The sequence below is a fragment of the Camellia sinensis genome, chromosome 4 (genome assembly GCF_055761805.1).
Source record: "Camellia sinensis isolate YWXY chromosome 4, ASM5576180v1, whole genome shotgun sequence".
Lineage (NCBI taxonomy): Eukaryota > Viridiplantae > Streptophyta > Magnoliopsida > Ericales > Theaceae > Camellia > Camellia sinensis.
The window spans coordinates 39,932,370-39,950,871 of NC_138964.1; the positions used below are offsets into that span (position 1 = coordinate 39,932,370).

An 18,502-nucleotide genomic window follows, 5' to 3' on the forward strand; every position below is an offset into this window, starting at 1 on the left:
TAAATATTCAAAAAATTATTTTAACAAAAAAATTTAAATAATTTAAATATTCAAAAAATTTAAATAATTTAAAATGTTAATATTTTAAATTTAAAAACAACTCTACACTCAAATCGTAACCAAACACATAAAATAAAATTCAATTAATAAATTATTTTTAAAACTAATAACCAAATACATAACTCGAAACTCCATACTACTTTCACAACTCTACACTCAAATCATAACAAAATACATAACAAAAAAATTAAAATATTTTTATAAAATAAAGTTTGAATTTATTTTTATAAAATATTTTAAGAAAAAACAAAAAAAATGTTTTTAATTTTTTTTTTCAACTTTCTTTGTTTTTTCTGGGAAAAGAAGTTTTTTGGGAAAGGATTTATTTTTTTACTTTGAATATTTCTGACACTGAGGCTAAATTAGCCCCTCTTTCATGTGGGGGTAGTTTCGTAAATTTACCTGTGAAATGGTTGTTGCCAAGCTCCTGCCATGCTTTTGTCTCCATGTGGTTGAATTAGCCACTTTTGTCTGTATGTGATTAATTTAGCTTCAAACTGTCTTCTCAAACACAAGCTTATTTAGAATATTCTAAACAACTTGAGAACTATTGGTAATGGGACTTGATGAGTTGGCTTTGGTTTGAAGAGATGGTTATCGGGCAGGTTTGCGTTAAGGGATTTCAGGCGGTGAGAAATTTTCATTTCAGAAATTTTTTAAATTTTGTTAAATTCATATTTACGTTTCGTTTGATATGGGAGTTGGTTTTTTAATTTTTTAGTTAATTTAAATTTTTATTTGGATTAAATTATATAAATATATTATTTTATATAAGTATATTTATTTGAGTTATATCAATTAACATATCTTTTTTTGCTTATTTAGAATATTTCAACCCAACCTTTAATTTGGGATTAAAAAGTTCGTTTGAGTTAGTTTCTTAACTTTTATAAAAGATAAAAGTAAAATGGTTATAATTTAAATGTGATATTTTATTTTGTTAATTTTTAAATTTATTTTATTTTTTAATAACTAATTTAACCCCAAATCTCAGAGAGAGATAAAAGAAAAAAAAAAAAAACCCTTAGTTACCAAACGAGGCGTTAAATTTGAACATCATAATGAATTACCTTAGTTACAAAACCTTCCATTACCCTACTATCACTCACACACGTCTCACTTTCACATACAGTTCACTACTGTCCAAAAACCTTACAAAACCCTAGCCATGGCGGTGAACGGGACACCAGAGACCCTCCAAGTTCACAGACTCCCACTCTCCAAATACATCGATGCCCTCCGCTGGCTTCCACCTCTCTCCGCCCGCCTTTGATCGCTTCGTCGTCCTCGCCGTATTCGACTCCGATTCCAACTCCTCCGCCATCGAAATCCACTCCCTAACCCGATCAAACCCCTCAAATCTAACTCTCCAATCCTCATGGTCCTCACCCTCAAGAATTTCCTCCCTCAAACCCTCCACAAACCCCTCATCGCCGCATCCACCTTCTCCGGCTCGCTCCACGTCCTGCTCGCTGACCCGGTCGATGCGTTGATCAAATCGGACGTTTCGGTGCCTGGGAAGACATTGCACGTTGGACCCATTTCGTGTATTGATGCGCAGGAAAATGGGTCTGAGTGTGTTAGTGTTGGGGAAGATGGGAGGGTGAATTTGGTGAGTGTTGGTAATTCCAATTTGAGTCACCGCCGGTTTTTCGATAGCTATGGGTTGGTGTCATACACAGCGGCGAAGTGGGCGTCGCCGATGGAGTTTGCCACGGGTGGATTGGGGTTTAGTCTTCAGTGGTGGGATCAGAGAAAGCCTGGAGGACCAGCTTCTCAGTTCAAGGGTAATTGGTAAGCAAATACCAATTTTTTTTTTTTTTTTTTTTTTCCATTTTGTACAATTATTGTATAGAAATTTCATTTTAAACATTGTAGTTTCATCCAAAAATCTGGATAGAAGTAGTGGCAAGTATGTCCGTGACTAACTCATTTTCAACCTGAGATGCAAATTTGCAAACTTTCTCTTCAAAATGATCTCATGGAACTTGTTGATCTCCCTAGTTGAATAATAAGAAAATTCTATCTAAAATACGGATTCTAATTGGGTTCAGATGTGGCAAATGTTATTATACATGTCAATCATATGGGCAAGGTCTGGACTTGATCATGTTTATTTGCCGCCCATATTTGAGTTGAAACAAGGACTCATCCAATGTCACAAGGGTACAATCTATCTGCAATAATACGTGTACTTAATGTATGTGGGTGTGTTTTGTGTACATGATGTACAGTGAATGCTTCAGAGTATGGAGTTGGGATTAGAAATATGCTTCAAAGTGTCCTTTCCCAATCGTCGCTTTTTAAAATTTTTTAGCTTGCCATGTCCCAAACAAATGAAGAAGAGAGACAAGATCCCTAATCGCCATTCCCTTTTGGAGAGATTTAAAAAGAGACGGATGATTATTTATGTTGGCGGTCTTTTTTGCTTGTGATTCCCTGCAATTGCATGGTTCCCATTGATTGGTCTGGGTATTACTAGGCAGCTAGTTTTCAATTTTCCGTCCATTAAAATTTTTGTTTAAGGCCTACAATCCTTGTATGGAGCAATCTTCGTTGTGTTTTTTGTTCTTTTTCTCCTATTTATAAGTAAAACTAAATGGGTAAAAGATAATATAAAATTAAGAATGTAGAGGAGTGAAAACATGAGATAGGGCTGGGGAATCTTCCCATTTTTTGAAAAGTAGAGATAAATATTAAATTGAAAATTAGGAAGGAATGTTAATCTGAAATATATTTCAGTGAGAGTCCTGTGCAGATTGCATGGGTTGCTCTACTATTGTCTTTTATCTTTTACTAGTGAAAACTGCAATTTAGGCTGAATTTTTCAAGTCCTAGTTTAATTTGGCTTTGGATTCTGGACATGTTATAAATTTATCATGCCTATTAGTTGCCTACCCGATACCGAAAATCTACGAAGCACGGATACGGACACGGATACGGACACGCGACACGACGCGGACACAGGGACACGCAAATTTTCAAAAAATAAGGAACACGACATGCTAGGGACACGTTTAATATATATAATTAATTTTATTTATTATATGTCATAAAATTATAAAAAAAATTATTTGAAAATAATAAAAAAAAATACAAAATAATACTATTAAAATTATAACAGAGGCATTTTTTTTTACTTATCACAAAAAAAATTATAACAAAGGCACATAGAGAGAAGAAAATATAAAATGAAATTAGAAAAAAAAATAGAAGAAAGAGAGAGACTCCCACTCACTGACCGTATAAAAGAAAAAGAAAACGAAAAAAAAAAAAAAAAAGATTGAAGAAGATCAGAGACAACGAGAGAGAGAGAGGGGGAGAGAGAGAGAGACAGCCACTGCGAGAGAGAGAGAGAGTGAGTGAGTGACTACGAGAGAGAGAGATAGCATCGGAGAAGGAGAAGATTGAAGATCGAAGAACAAAGAAGAAGAAGAAGAACAAAGAAGAAGAAGTGAATGTGTACCTTAGATAATAGCTGACAAGCGACGACGACGAACAATCAGGTCTGTTATCTCTCTCTTCTGTTCTTCTATTCTTCTGTTCTCTTCTCTCTCTTTCTGCTCTGTTCTACCTCCATTTGGGGCACATATTGTTTTGTTTTTATTTTTTTACAAATTGACCCACAGAAGTTCCATAAACTATGAAATTGACCCTGAACGTGTCCCCGAAGGTCTCCGAACGTGTCTAGAATGTGTCCGGCTGCAAAAAAAAATAAAAAACAATTGGGACACTCTTAGTTGCGTGTCAGACACGTGTCCACCACGTGTCCGACGCATGTCCGTGTCCGACACTGGTATGGAGCCCTCGGAGAGGTGTCCGTGCTTCATAGCCAAAAATGAACCGTTATTTTGGATACATCTTGGGGGAACACCCTTTCCAGTTCCAACACTTACTTTATACGACCATCATTCAACACTTGATCCAAATACCACAATTCAATAGCTAGTCATTATCATTTGTGGTGTTTGGATAAAATGTCGGATGATGGTTGTATGAAGAAAGTGTTGGAGAGGATCCGGATCCCATCTTGACACACCTTAAGGTGTGTAGTTATGTACTTTTATCAATATGAGGTGGGTTTAAAGGTGTGTTCTAGATAATGGTTGGAAATGTTTAGAGCTTATGTTGTTGGCTTTAAAGGGCGATCACTTGAGCTTTAGGTTAGTTCAATCTGGCTGTAAGTGTAACTTGCTGGCAAGTAATATTTGAGAGTACAAAGAGTTCCGCGATTTATATACTTGGAGGTTTCAGCTAATTTAGCAGTTGTCACCTATTGATCACATTTTCATGTCTGGTAGAGTTTTGGAGGCCAAGACACAAGGTTAAAGCCTCTAATTAGAGCATTTTGGTGAGAATTTCGTTCATCCCCCTTTTTGAACACGGCTCGTTATGAGAATTATTTTGTTCTCCACTCAGATTTTTTATTTGTTTATTTCTTTTTCATTTCAGACTTCTTTTTTTTTTTTGGGAGCTATTATATTATTCATTTGAACTAAAATCAGTTGTTTTTTTGTGCTCTAATGTGTTAAGGAGACCTATTTCCCATATGTTCTGATAAAATTTGCTTCTTATCAAATAAAGTTATGATTTTGGGAAAATAAACAAAAGAGAAAAGATGGATGGTGATACGCCTCACATGCAAGGATCATGAGGAGTTCATAATTTGTTGATAATTTGAACATACCAATGTAGGAATTTCTTGAAGCTTAATATGTTCTTAAGTGGTATTAGTCATTTTCTTAGATGAGTTTCTATTATGCTTCTAAATTCAGTGTTTATTTTTGTTTTGTTTGAACTATCTTAACTGCATATTTTGACAGTTGGGTTCAACTCCGTCCATCTGAGTAGAAGCAGTTTTTTTTTTTCATGGTTTGTTTTTGTTGTGATGAGATGTGATTCTTCATATTAATAATGTTGCAGGGCTCATGGAACTACTTCTGGGATTGTACACTCCATTGATATTCATCCATCAAGAAAACACACTTGTATTGTAAGATGCTGCTTTCTCATTCTTCATTCCTCTCATAAAAATATGTAGATTTAATGCACTAAGCTTAACTCATGGGCATAATGTAGTGTACATCAAGTAAGAATTAAAAACATCAGAATGTAAATGCTAAGGCATTAGGACGGGGGTGTACGAACTATTGGATTTTGTTTTAGCTGTCCCCATTGTTCTCTCTCTCTCTCTCTCTCTCTCTCCCTTCACCTAATATTTTTTTGGGGGAGCAAAATTACAGTATATTTGGAATATCCAGTGGCTGATAATATTTATGCTTTGTCTGTAGTTTTCTTAGTTGCTAAAAGGTTCAGTAATGACTTGGTAAAGATAATAAAGATGATGATTTGGAATATAAACTAAAGCCTACTGTTATTTGTGTTAGAAACAGATCTTATCAAAATGTATCACATTGTGGTATTATATGGGGTTTGGGCAGCTATATAATTATATGGTTCATTTGATTGCCACAGTGTAACGAAGTTTGTTGTTGTACTGCTGCTGCAGATGCATGCTGATATTCTCCCCTTGAGTCAACTGATTAGGTTTTTTTGAGATAAATAGGATCTCTAATTGTCTGCTGATTAAGTAGCCGAGATAGCTCTGGTTGTGTTTAGTTGCTTGTTGATGTTCATCTTGATGATCATTGAGATTTATGTATTGGCGCAAATACTACCAACTCTGACTAAAATTGTTTCTATGGCATATATTTCTGTGTCCAAGGGTTTAGAATGATTCACTTTCTTAAACTTAGCTTGTCAAAGTCTATGAATTTTGATTTCTCAACATTTGCTTCTTTTTTTTTTTTCCTTTTAATATTAAATAGACTAGACAGGAATTATGCTTATGAACATTCGAGAACCCCTATTTTACTGTTCAAAAAAAAAAAAAAAAAAAACACATTCATTTAAGATGGTTATTTTTGTAAAGCATCTGAACAAAATCATTCTACATGAATTTTATGCAAGCTGAATATTTTGACTGATCATGATAATATATTGGTTGACATGGTTAAATTTCATGCTGGATGATGATTCAAAGGATTTTGTGATCACATTGAAATACTTCCACATTTAATTATTGGATTACATGGTTATTTGGAAACCGAATAAGTTGTCTTTCTGTGTTCTGACTTGGGAAAAATTTCCAGATTGTTTATTTATTATGCTGGTTTACATGAAGGCAGGAGGCTCTTCTGGTACTGTATTTGCATGGGATCTTTGGTGGCAACAGCAGCCAATAGTTCTTTCTGGGGTTGCAGCAGGTGAGTTTCAGTCCCACTCATTATCTGAGAGTGAAATTTGGGAGGTCCAGTATGATAGCTATTCTTCAAACATTGGTAACATGTCAACATCACGGGTGTTACCTGTTATGATCTGCTCAGAAGATGGAATCCTTGCTGTTGTTGAACAAGGTATGAAGTTTGTTGCCATATCTGGCTTTTTCCATTTGAGTGCGCTAGTGGAAAGGCTTAAGGTCATCTTATTTGCAAAGTGGCTGAATTCATATTTCTTGTTTTCTGTGGCAAAAAGATAGAGCTGGCACACTTAACCGGAAACCTTAAATCCATATAATTTCACCCATTTAAACTCTCGTCAAAATATATAAATAAACAGGTTATAAATGAGTTGTATACCTGTTGGGTTGATCTGGTTAATTTGTCGGGTTAATGGGTTGATCAGATTAATTTTCCATACCTGTGTACCAAATTCAACCCAAATCACTTAAACCCGTTTATTACATGGTCAGGTTTTTTAAATGCATTATTCGTTTTGACCCATCCAAACCTTTTGCCTCCTCTACAAAAGGAATACCTGCTTCAGACAATCTGTAACCTCTCTTATCTGGTGGTTGATTTGTTGCACACTGTTCCTTTGCACAGGTGAGGAACCCATTGAACTCTTGGCTGAACCATGTGCTATCAACAGCTTTGACATTGACCGAGAGAACCCCTCGGTGATGTGTTTTTTCTTCTCTCTTCCTCCTATACTCAGTTTATCTCAGAGACGTACGACATTTTGATCTTGGGGATAAATTACTTTGCTATGTCATATATCTGTGGAATTGCTAAGAAGGACTGATGATTTCAATTGTTGCCATAACAGGATGTGATATGTAGTTTAGAGTGGGAGGCTATTGCCATCTTGATGAGGGCATAATTTCTGAAACTAAGATGAAGAATTTGGTGGCATAAATAGGATCTGTTCATTATCCTTTCAGTGTATCGTAAAAAGTGAAAAGTGATGATCTACTTGGGGCAAAGAGAAGCAGCACATCATGATTTTGGAAAGATGAACTGGGTAGCTTCAGTGTGTTCTGGTAACCAGCATATGCACCCAAAAATGTAAGGTTTATGGTTATGCTCCATCTTATCTAGTAGTACAGAATACAGATGGCTTTTTAACAGCACCAAACTGAATCCATGTTGGAAAAGTAATTGTTCTAATCTTGGGCCATCTGCTTTTGTTTTGAAAGGCAATGCTAACGAAACACTAAAGCCATGGACCCAAAAAAAGTTGCCATGAAAACTGTTCGGAGCACTAGTGCATGGCTGAGATTGATTTATTGTATCGTGGGGTTCATGGCGTAGATGAATTTTAACCACACAATGATTGATTCTGGATAATATTTATGGGTTTGTAGCATTGTTGCGAACGAAATGCAAGCTGCAGTTGCAGCTAACTATGGCTTGGCCCAAGTTAATTGCTTTTAACTACATTAGTAAGGTTTATTTATTTATTTGATGTCATTTTCTTTTAAGTGCCTTTAGACTAGAAATGGGGAATGGATCAAATAAGATTTATTTACTTATTTTACTAAAGACAAATATTTTATTTTTTGTTGTCTCTTTGGGTGGAAGTTTTACAATAACTCTTCCTTTTAAGGGAAAATCGAGACTGTTTTATCAACAATAATGTTAGATTTACCACATTTTTGTATTATATTAAGTTTTTAATTTTTTCAACACAATATTGGCAATAAATTCCATAACTAACGTATATTTGTAATGTAATATCATGTATACAAGTCTGATGTACTATTGATAATTAGATTAATATTACGTATGGAATAAGAATGTAGTATCCTTCATCAACGTTGTGTAGTTGTGTATTTATTTATTTTTTGATTAGTTAAAGGTAGTGATTAGTTGTTAGATTAGTAAGATCTCCCTTGGAGGAAACTTGTTATTTTAGAAAAAAAAAAATAATAATAATAATAATGAAAAGTTGAGTATCATTTTAAGTGTTAAGATTTGTTAATGTAGAAAGTGAATGAACACCATCATAGAAATATTGAAGTATATTAGAATTTTGTTTTTTTTTTTTGGAGTTGCTAGTTACACTCTATTTTGTTCCAAATGTATTCATTTTTTTTTTTTTGTCCTTATTAAATTTCTTTTTTATGCATAATAAAGATCACGGAAAGAATATTTTTGAAATAAAATAGAGTGAGAATAGTGTGTCATCTGGAGAAAAAAGTCATTACAATGGTGGCACGCTAGAGCCCCTTTTCTCTTTGTTAGTTCAGTAACTACAATTAGGGATTAGGTTAATATACATTTATTTTGGTAGTTAACCCACAAACGTCTTGATTGAAGTAATAAAAAAGCTTGCACTCGTTTGGTTGAGTTTTTGAATTACTTTTTCAAAATTTAAAACTAAACTTATTTGATTTTCACAACGCATATTTCAAAACTCAAGTTTTAAAATAAAAAACTTGTTTGGTTGAGATTTTCACAAACACATTTTCAAAACCCAATTGCCAAGCACACTAACCTCAACTCAAAAACCCAGCCTTGTATCAGTTTTTAAAGTATGTGAATTTTTATTTTTTTAATAAAATTTTCATTATTAACTAATTTTATAAAAAAATGTGAAACATTTTAAATATATGTAAATTAAGTGGATATAAAATCAGAAAAATATTTCCTCTGTATTATCATTTTACTTTGACATACACAAACATTTTGACTATGTATGTTCTTAAGTGAACAAGTTACAATTGTGTTTTGAGCAAAATACAAAACGTAAGTCATTAAAACAGATATACCAGGAAAATGTTAGTTATCATGAAATTTTATTTAAAAAAATTACCCCAAAATGTAAGATTTATGAGGTAGATTTGAAGTTGATCGAATGATGATTATACTTAAAATATAAGTTATTTTTTGAGGTTTTTTTTTAAATATGTAATATTGTTAACTAAGTAAAAACACCTCAATTCAAAAACAAAAAGGGTGGGGGGGGGGGTAAAAAATTACCCCAAAATGTAAGATTTATGAGGTAGATTTGAAGTTGATCGAATGATGATTATACTTAAAATATAAGTTATTTTTTGAGTATTTTTTTTAAATATGTAATACTGTTAACTAAGTAAAAACACCTCAATTCAAAAACAAGGGGGGGGGGGTAAAAACACCCTGCTTATACTAAAAATATGTTCACAAAATAATATATAGTGTGCTTGGTTTTAGTTTTCTGAAAATTGAATTTTTATTTTTTCGTATTTTTTTGTTTTTAGTGAATATTTTAAAATTTTTAAGTAATTTTCTTACTTTTTTTAGATATACCTTACTTAGATGTATTTAAAGAGTAAAATATTTGGGAAAAAATATTTTAAAAAATTAATAAATATGAAAAATGTACTGAATTTTCATAATTTTTTTATTTTTATATTTTTGATATTTAGTGAATTTTTTTAAGTGTTTTTTCACAAATATTATACTTTTTAAGTGTATTTATGTTATGTGTCTAAAAATAAAAAAAATTCAATGAAAAACAAAAAAATACTAAAAATGAAAAAGTAGAATTTTCTGAAAAGTGAATTTTGAAAATCGAAACCAAACAGAAATTTTAGAATTATTTTATTTCAAATGAAAACAAGGTTGAAAATGACAAAAAGACCCATGTAACCAGTTTTTAGTGGATGAATTATTATTATTATTTTAATTTATGTGACTATGGTCTATTTTAAAAAAATAAATTAAAAGTTGACTTTTTAATTTTTTATATTTTTTAAAAAAATACGTACAAAAAAATAGATAAGTAAGGTGATAAAAAAAAAAACCAAAAAATTAAAAAATTGAGTTTTAACTAACTTTCAAAATAGACCTATATACAAGTCCAAAAATTAGATTGAATTTTCAAATCTAATGATAAAATTGAATACAAATGTACTTAGATAAAAGGGCTACTGATATCCGATTAATTTAAATTTTTTGAAGTATATTCTACTCGATACGCCATAAAATTGAATGATTTGAATTATTAAAATAAGGCCCGAAGTGAGCCCAGTTAGTCGCACAACAATGACTATTATGCTTTATGCACAGCAACTACACATCTTTCTTAAAATTTGGCAACGTTTGTCCTTCTATTAGCATTTAACAAAACTAATCCATTGGCTAGAGCTCTTAAACTGTACTATGAGGTTAAGAGTTCGACTTTCCACTTCCACGAGGGTCCTATTACCCTTATAGTCGTTTGGGGTAACTCTCATTCTTTGGGAGTTTATTTGTAGTTATCTATGCTATAATTGTTGATTAAGCTACATCAATGTATTGAGACACATTGTAGACACCCCATTTTTGACCGTCCTCAAGACTTGGACGTCACCGTTTGAACACCCGGTGATCATCCATGTTTGTGTTCGTTTGGAGTTCCCGGAGGTCTCGGCTACGTGCCTTGCCTCAGGATCGCCGAACTCGACTGTTTAGTGTCTGGTTTTGCACCAAACACTTGTGTTTTGCCTTGGAGGGGCAGGGAATGCCTTGTGAGACATCCCCACACATCACCGGCCATGGCCAGAGGCCACCGGTTGGTGTTTTGTTCCCATCGACAATATATATTGCCGGTCGGCACTGTTTGTTGCCGGTCGGCACTCCTTTTTTACAAAATGGCAATTTTGAGCAGCCGATTACTGTTCATCTGCTTTTGCAGATATTTTAAGACAGCTGTATGTCATTTTGTTCTCCTCCACACACGTGTATGGAGGGATGGACCCCTTGTTAGCTTACCTTGTAAGCTTTACAAGATTGGCTCCTCTATAAGAGGAGCCCTCCCCTCTTGGCTCTAGGTTAGAGAATTTTGGAGAGAAAAACACAGAGAGAAGCCCTGGTTTTAGGGTTAGGGTTCATACATATCTCCTATCTCTCTTTTTCTCTCTTTGTGCTCTAGGTGTTTTAGTCCATACTATTGCACACAAACACCTAGTGCTTCACCTTCCTTTGGCTACTGAGGTTCTAAGGGGCTGGTTTTGGTGTTTTGGAGCTGGATTCAAGCCGAGGAGGGCTGTTAGAGCATCATTTGTGAAGGTGATCTACAAGGGTGAGAAACTTCCCTTTTATTCCCCATTTTTGCATTGCTTTTCTACCTATCTTAGAGCTGTTTTCGTGCTTATTGTATAATACAAAAAAGTTCTGTTTTTAGGCACTCTAAATAGTTTATTTAGGGTGTTTTGTTGTTTGAGGTTGTTTGACCCCTCCTAAGCCTTGTAAGGCTCCATTTTGTGCCATTTTGAGTGAGCTCCAAGACCTTGGTGTTTGGGCCTCCTCACCACTGAAATCTTGAGGGATTTCAGAGGTGAGGATGGTGCCTTGAGGTCCCAAGAAGGAGAGGGCCACCCCCTCTCCTTGTTGTCCTTGAAATGGACCATTTTTGGCCTCTTGAGGGAGCACCTAGCTATGCTTCATGCTGACCATGCCTTAGTTGTTTTTTGTGTTTATTATGTCATAATATGCCTCTGTTTTTAATTGATTTTGGTACACCATGCATGCTTAGCATACCTACCTTGTAATGCCACTTTGTTGCCTTAACATGCCTTAGGTTGTAAACCCTTGTTCTAGCATGTTTTAGGCTTAGCTTTATGAAGCTTTTGTGCATATTTTGCCATGTTTAAGGTCTGTCCTAGGTTGTTTGGGTCGGATTTGGCATGCTTAGTATAGCCCCTTTGCATTCCGGCTTGTTGGCCTTAAGTGTGTGAATGTATAGCATGACATTCTTGCATTGATTTAGTGATTTGGAACTATCCACCATGTCATTTCAGTCTCCTTTGCATGCCTATATGCTTGCCTTGGATGTCTCTTTGATGCTTTGAAAACTTGTGTAGTATGTTCCATGTTTTGGCCATTGTGCATGCCTTTGAATTTGAGCCACTTAGATGCCATCTAGGGGGTCCTCTTTGCATGGTCTAGGTCTGCCTTGAACTTATTTTAAGTCCTCTTAGCCTTGTGAGGCTTGGTTGACTTGGTCATGGTTCAAGCCCCTTTGACTTGCTTCAAGTACTTGGGCCATTTATTGCATGCTTAGTCTATTTTGTTTGCTTGGTTTGACACCATCTTAACATGATTTTCAATGCTTATCTTGCATGCCATATGTCCATGATTACCCTCTTTCAAGTGTGTTTGAGAGTTGTCCCATTTGTGCCTAAGTGTTGGCCCCTTTAACATGTGCATGTGTGTATGTGTTTAGTCCTTTATTTTGGTCACTTTGGCCACTGTTTTGGGCCTTATTAGAGTTGCCCAAACCATGTTTAAGTCCATTATTTGTTTGCTCGCATGCTTACCTTGCATCTTTGTTTGCATGCTTGCATGTGCATCTTGCATTTCCATGTTGCATCCTTAGCTTGTGTGCCTAGGTTGCATTACATTTAGCATGCATGTCTTACTCCTTGATCTAGTGATAGGAATTGGACTTTGGTTTGTTGGTTTGCATTGCATTTGACATCAAAATGTGCACACTTGGTCCTTTGGGCCATCACGCATGGAAATGCGCGATTGATGGTCCAAGAACCAAGGATCATGGCCCTTTGAGTCATAAACATGATAGGGGACATGATTGGTGCATACATTGCTTGAATTGTATTGCCATGCAAGTTCTGTCCTCTGCTGCTGTGAGTTGCAGGTTCTGCAGGCATTCTTTGCCGACCGGCAGTATACATTGCCGACCGGCAGTAAATCACCAGCCGATGGATTCATTTTGTGCCGGTGACCACAATTCACTGCCGGTGGTAATTCTACTCAGCCGGTGGTGATTCCCAGTATCCAGAGAAGCATCCTTGAGACTTTGGCAGTCTTCAGAGAGGCAGAGCAGGGAAAACAGAGGCAGACTATGCATGGCCGTGCACTTCCGAGCAGGACCCGAGCATGCGCTGCATCTGGCTCTCCTCCCGAGGCGGTTTACTGCTTTTCCTAGTTTAAATTAGTTTGTTAACTGATTAGGCAATTTGTAATATTTAATTAGCTTGCGTAGTTAATTAATTTGTATTATTTATTTGGTCCCTCCGGGCGAGGGTAAATCTGTAATAAGTGTGTGTGAGTGGTGTGTATGTCTTCCAATCCCCACTTCTTTCTTCCTTTTTATTTACCTACATTGATGGTTAGTATTAGGGCACGTTTAAATTAGCATACCTCATGCAATGCATGCGTGCATTCATTCATTTGTCTTACATGCACCGGGCTCGGCGCATCATTCTAACTGCATCTGTATTTCAATTTCCAAATTGAATACGTGTTAGTTGTAGCATTTCACATGTCATCGTAGATTAGCCGAGCCTATCCTAATCACATTTTGCTTGTGTTGCATTAGTCATTTTAACATGAACTAGGACATGCATGTTTGCTAACTAGTTTATTGTTTTGGCACGGAGTACGATGTAAGTATTTTCGCTTTAGCATATTGCATGCGTGTGAATGTTGCCATGATAGTATGCTTACCATGTGGCTAAGTGCTTATATGAGATAAACTGTTTGAATGCCTGTGGGTGAAGGTTGGATTGTTTGAGTTGGAAAAACTCGTTGAAATCCGTGTTTTAGCCTACTTGCGAGTAGCAAATTCCAAAGCACTTTTCAAAACAAACGGATATGCAATGCTTGTTTCCAAATTAGGCAATCTAGTCTATACTTGTTTGCTGTGCGCATAACATAGTAATTCTAAGCTAATAACTGGAACAAGAACACATAACGTTTTCAAAAATGGATATCACGGTTAGTAGAGGCTGATCTTCGGATCGGGCGAGAGGGGGTGCTCATAGCTGACCTTCCCCAATCGTACCCTAGCTCCCGAGCCGAGGCAACTCTGGTGATGACAGACATGTGGCCTTCGGCACCGAGTCAGGGTTTCCTAAATTTCCCCATTTTAAAATATTTAGGTGGCGACTCTGTATCTGGCAAAGCAGTCAATGTTTGGCACTTCTTTTCAATAAATCTGTTTTTCTCAAAACGATTTGCCAGATTTGGACTCTTTGGTTCAAGATTAAGAACCGTGACACAAATCGAGTCCGAACTGTAGCGAGGGCCCCACGCGGGCGCGTCTACACACATTGTAATTTTTTTTTCTTTTTTTCTTCTTAAAAAAAAAGGGTAATTACGCTGATGGTCCTCAAAACATACATTATGTTACATTTTAAGCTCTAATATTTAAATTGTTCTATTTCAGTTCTCAAAGTATGCGATCGGTTACATTGTAATTCTTGATGTCAACACCGTTCAAAATGAGTAAAACAAAGGAATATTTATAAAATTTTACATGAAATTACATCAAAATTAAAATGATCAATAATGAGGAGCCTAATAGGTTTGACATGGTGACTTTAGTCTTAGTTGATGCTCGACTTTAGAAAGGAAAAAAAATATTTATATTAATTTGATGTGTCTAAATAAAATAATATTATTGTGTTATTTTACAATACACAATTCTATTTAGAGCATATATCATATGCAAGTTATGTCATCTGTAGAGCCTTGGGTTAGAAAATTCGACCTATTTTATTTTTGGTTAGCACACATGGCCTTCCCAATTGTCACGCCTCAAATTTTAATCACTTGGCAACATTACCAAAGCCTATAATTTAGGTCCTTTTTTTCTTTTTTACAAATATGTCTATTACCGTTGAGTAACAGAAACAAAATAATACAAGTTCTCTCTCTCTCTCAATGAGTATTATAATGACAACAATACATGCCAATCTCCTACTACGAAGCTACACATAAATAAATACAAATACAAGATCCATTTCCTTTACATCTACCATAAAGTTATACAAAGGGACTCAAGGACTCCATAACTCCTTGAAAAATCTAGAAATCCCCTAGATGTTGATTTGTGATTATGTATCAATTTTAAGTAGTAAACAACAATCCCAATCAAACAATCAAGACAAATCGACACAACGATTTTACGTGGAAAAACCACAATTGGACACCTCCAATTGTGATAAAAAAACCATGGGCAACAGCCACAAAACAATCCACTAAGAAGATATAAATGAATTACACAGGTATACTCTCAATTACCTAGCGAATCCATGCCCGAATTGAACCAACCTCTATGTGTCTCTTCCAACCCCGTCTTCACCTCGGAATTGTCTTGACAATGAGCCACTCCGGAATCCACCAAAGCTTCAGGCTCGAATTCTTCAGAATCCACCGAAGAACAACTCTCTCTTTTGTGTAGAATCAACAAACAAACCTTTGACGTATACTTCTTAAACCATGAGTTGAATACTCAATCAAAACATCAAAGAAAACTAACAAAATATCCCCAGATATAAACCTTAGAATCTAACAAGAAGATCTGGAGGACTTATCCAAGTTTTGGGAGAAAACCAACTACTTATAGAAATCCAAAGTAATCCTAGTTTTGGAAGAAAACCAATTCCTTATAGAAATCCACGAATCTGTGTTCGCGCGGTCTGCTCGAGCGTGGGACTTCCTGCTCGAGCGTAGGCTAGTTTTCAGATTTTTCAATTTTGGTCGTCCCGCTCGAGCGGGGATTGCAAGCTCACAACATCTCTGCTTCGCCTGAAAAAGTACTGGATGGTGTGATTCGACGCTCAAGCGTGGAAACATCCGCTCTAGCGTAAAGCCTATATGAATCACACAATTTTGAAGCCTCCGCTCGAGCGGGAATTCCCACGCTCGAGCGGACCGTGCGAACACAGATTCTTGGATTACTATAAGGAATTGGTTTTCTTCCAAAACTAGGATTACTTTGGATTTCTATAAGGAATTGGTTTTCTTCCAAAACTAGGATTACTTTGGTTTCTATAAGTAGTTGGTTTTCTTCCAAAACTTGGAGAACTCCTCCAGATCTTCTTTTTGGGTTCTAAGGTTTATATCTGGGGATATTTTGCTAGTTTTCTTTGATGCTTTGATTGAGAATTCAACTCATGGTTTAAAGAGTATACATCAAAGGAGTGTTTATTTAATTCTACACAAAAGAGAGAGTTGTTCTTCAGTGGATTTTGAAGAATTCGAGCCTGAAGTTTTGGTGGATTCTAGAGTGGCTCATCGTCAAGACAATTCCGAGGTGAAGATGGGGTTGGAAGAGACACATAGACGTTGGTTCAATTCGGGCATGGATTCGCTAGGTAATTGAGAGTATACTTGTGTAATTCCTTTATATCTTCTTAGTGGATTGTTTTGTGGTTGTTGCCCATGGTTTTTTTATCACAATTGGAGGTGTCCAATTGTGGTTTTTTCACGTAAAATCGTGTCATATGTCTATTGCTTTTTCATATACTCTTGTGGGACTAATAGTTGTTTTGGAAATTGTGGCACTAATAACTGTTTTGCAGATCGTGACCTTGAGAAAGAAGTTGGCTTTTGTAGGCTGTAATGGGTTGGGGTGTTTAGGATTTTATTTGTTGGGTGTGTTTTGTCACGACATTGCCAAAGGGGGAGATTGTTAGGTTTTATTCCTAGCAACCCCGTTTGACAAAACTCCTTTCAGTTGTATTTGTTTTCGCACCTTTTATTTCAGTGAGGCTATGAGTTTATTAGATGCGAATCCAATCCGAATTGTGCCTCTGTCAATCCCCTAGATGTTGATTTGTGATTATGCCCTAGATGTTGATTTGTGATTATGTATCAATTTTAAGTAGTAAACAACAATCCCAATCAAACAATCAAGACAAATCGACACAACGATTTTACGTGAAAAAACCATAATTGGACACCTCCAATTGTGATAAAAAAAAACCACGGGCAACAGCCACAAAACAATCCACTAAGAAGATATAAATGAATTACACAGGTATATTCTCAATTACCTAGCGAATCCACGCCCGAATTGAACCAACCTCTATGTGTCTCTTCCAACCCCGTCTTCACCTCGGAATTATCTTGACGATGAGCCACTCCGAAATTCACCAAAGCTTCAGGCTCGAATTCTTCAGAATCCACCGAAGAACAACTCTCTCTTTTGTGTAGAATCAACAAACAAACCTTTGATGTATGCTTCTTAAACCATGAGTTGAATACTCAATCAAAACATCAAAGAAAACTAACAAAATATCCCCAGACATAAACCTTAGAATCCAAAAAGAAAATCTGGAGGACTTATCCAAGTTTTGGGAGAAAACCAACTACTTATAGAAATCCAAAGTAATCCTAGTTTTGGAAGAAAACCAATTTCTTATAGAAATCCACGAATCTGTGTTCGCGCGGTCCGCTCGAGCGTGGGACTTCCCGCTCGAGCGGAGGCTTCAAAATTGTGTGATTCATATAGACTTCACGCTCGAGCGGACGTTTCCACGCTCAAGCATCGAATCACACCATCCAGTACTTTTTAAGGCGAAGCAGAGATGCTGTGAGCTTGCAATCCCCACTCGAGCGGGACGGCCAAAATTGGAAAATCTGGAAAACTAGATCCTGTTACAACCTCGGTTTTGATCCATGGAAATTAACAAAGGCACGATTCAGGTTGGATTCGTATCTAAACACTCATAGCCTCATTGAAATAAAAATGCGAAAACAAATACAGCTGAAAGGAGTTTTGTCAAACGGGGTTGCCAAGAATAAAACCTAGCAATCTACTCCTTTGGCAATGCCGTGACAAAACACACCTAACAAATAAAATCCTAAACACCCCAACCCATTACAACCAACAAAACCCAACTTCTTTCTCAAGGTCTTGATCTGCAAAATAGTTATTAGTGCCACAATCTCCAAAACAACTATTAGTCCCACAAGAGTATATGAAAAAGCAATAGACATATGACACGATTATCTTGAAACATGAGATGGAAAATATGAATAGATGAAAACTAAGACTCATGAAAAACAACTCTCAATCAACAAAAACAAGATCATAAACCAACCCAAGTCAAGATGAACCAAACTCCTCCTCACTAAAAGCAACCACAAACACTGAAAACAGTGACCAAGAAGAAAACGACAAAAATAATATGGTGGAGCAAGCAAGAAATCTCATATTTGTACTTTAAAACACACAAGATTATCCAAGAAGCACAATTACTAGTAAACACAATGTGCACAGTCTGTAAAAAATTCCTCATGAAAGAAAGTGATACATTATGTGAAAAGCATAGATCCCATGATAAAAGTGTGTGTGTGACTCTTGGAGCTCGACAAACACTAGATTCAATCCTAGTAGTGATCAGAAAGTTGGACCTCCGACAAGAGAATTTAAGCACAACAAA

At 35.9% G+C, this 18,502-nt stretch overlaps 1 pseudogene across 1 annotated transcript; it reads left to right on the top strand.

The window, feature by feature from the left end:
• Positions 1 to 1,121: 1,121 nt before the first annotated feature.
• Positions 1,122 to 7,797, top strand: LOC114269634 (nuclear pore complex protein NUP43-like; annotated as a pseudogene). Its single transcript, XR_014366354.1, has 5 exons — positions 1,122 to 1,854; positions 4,984 to 5,053; positions 6,245 to 6,476; positions 6,945 to 7,018; positions 7,168 to 7,797. The product of XR_014366354.1 is annotated as a nuclear pore complex protein NUP43-like (transcript).
• The last annotated feature ends 10,705 nt before the right edge of the window (positions 7,798 to 18,502 follow it).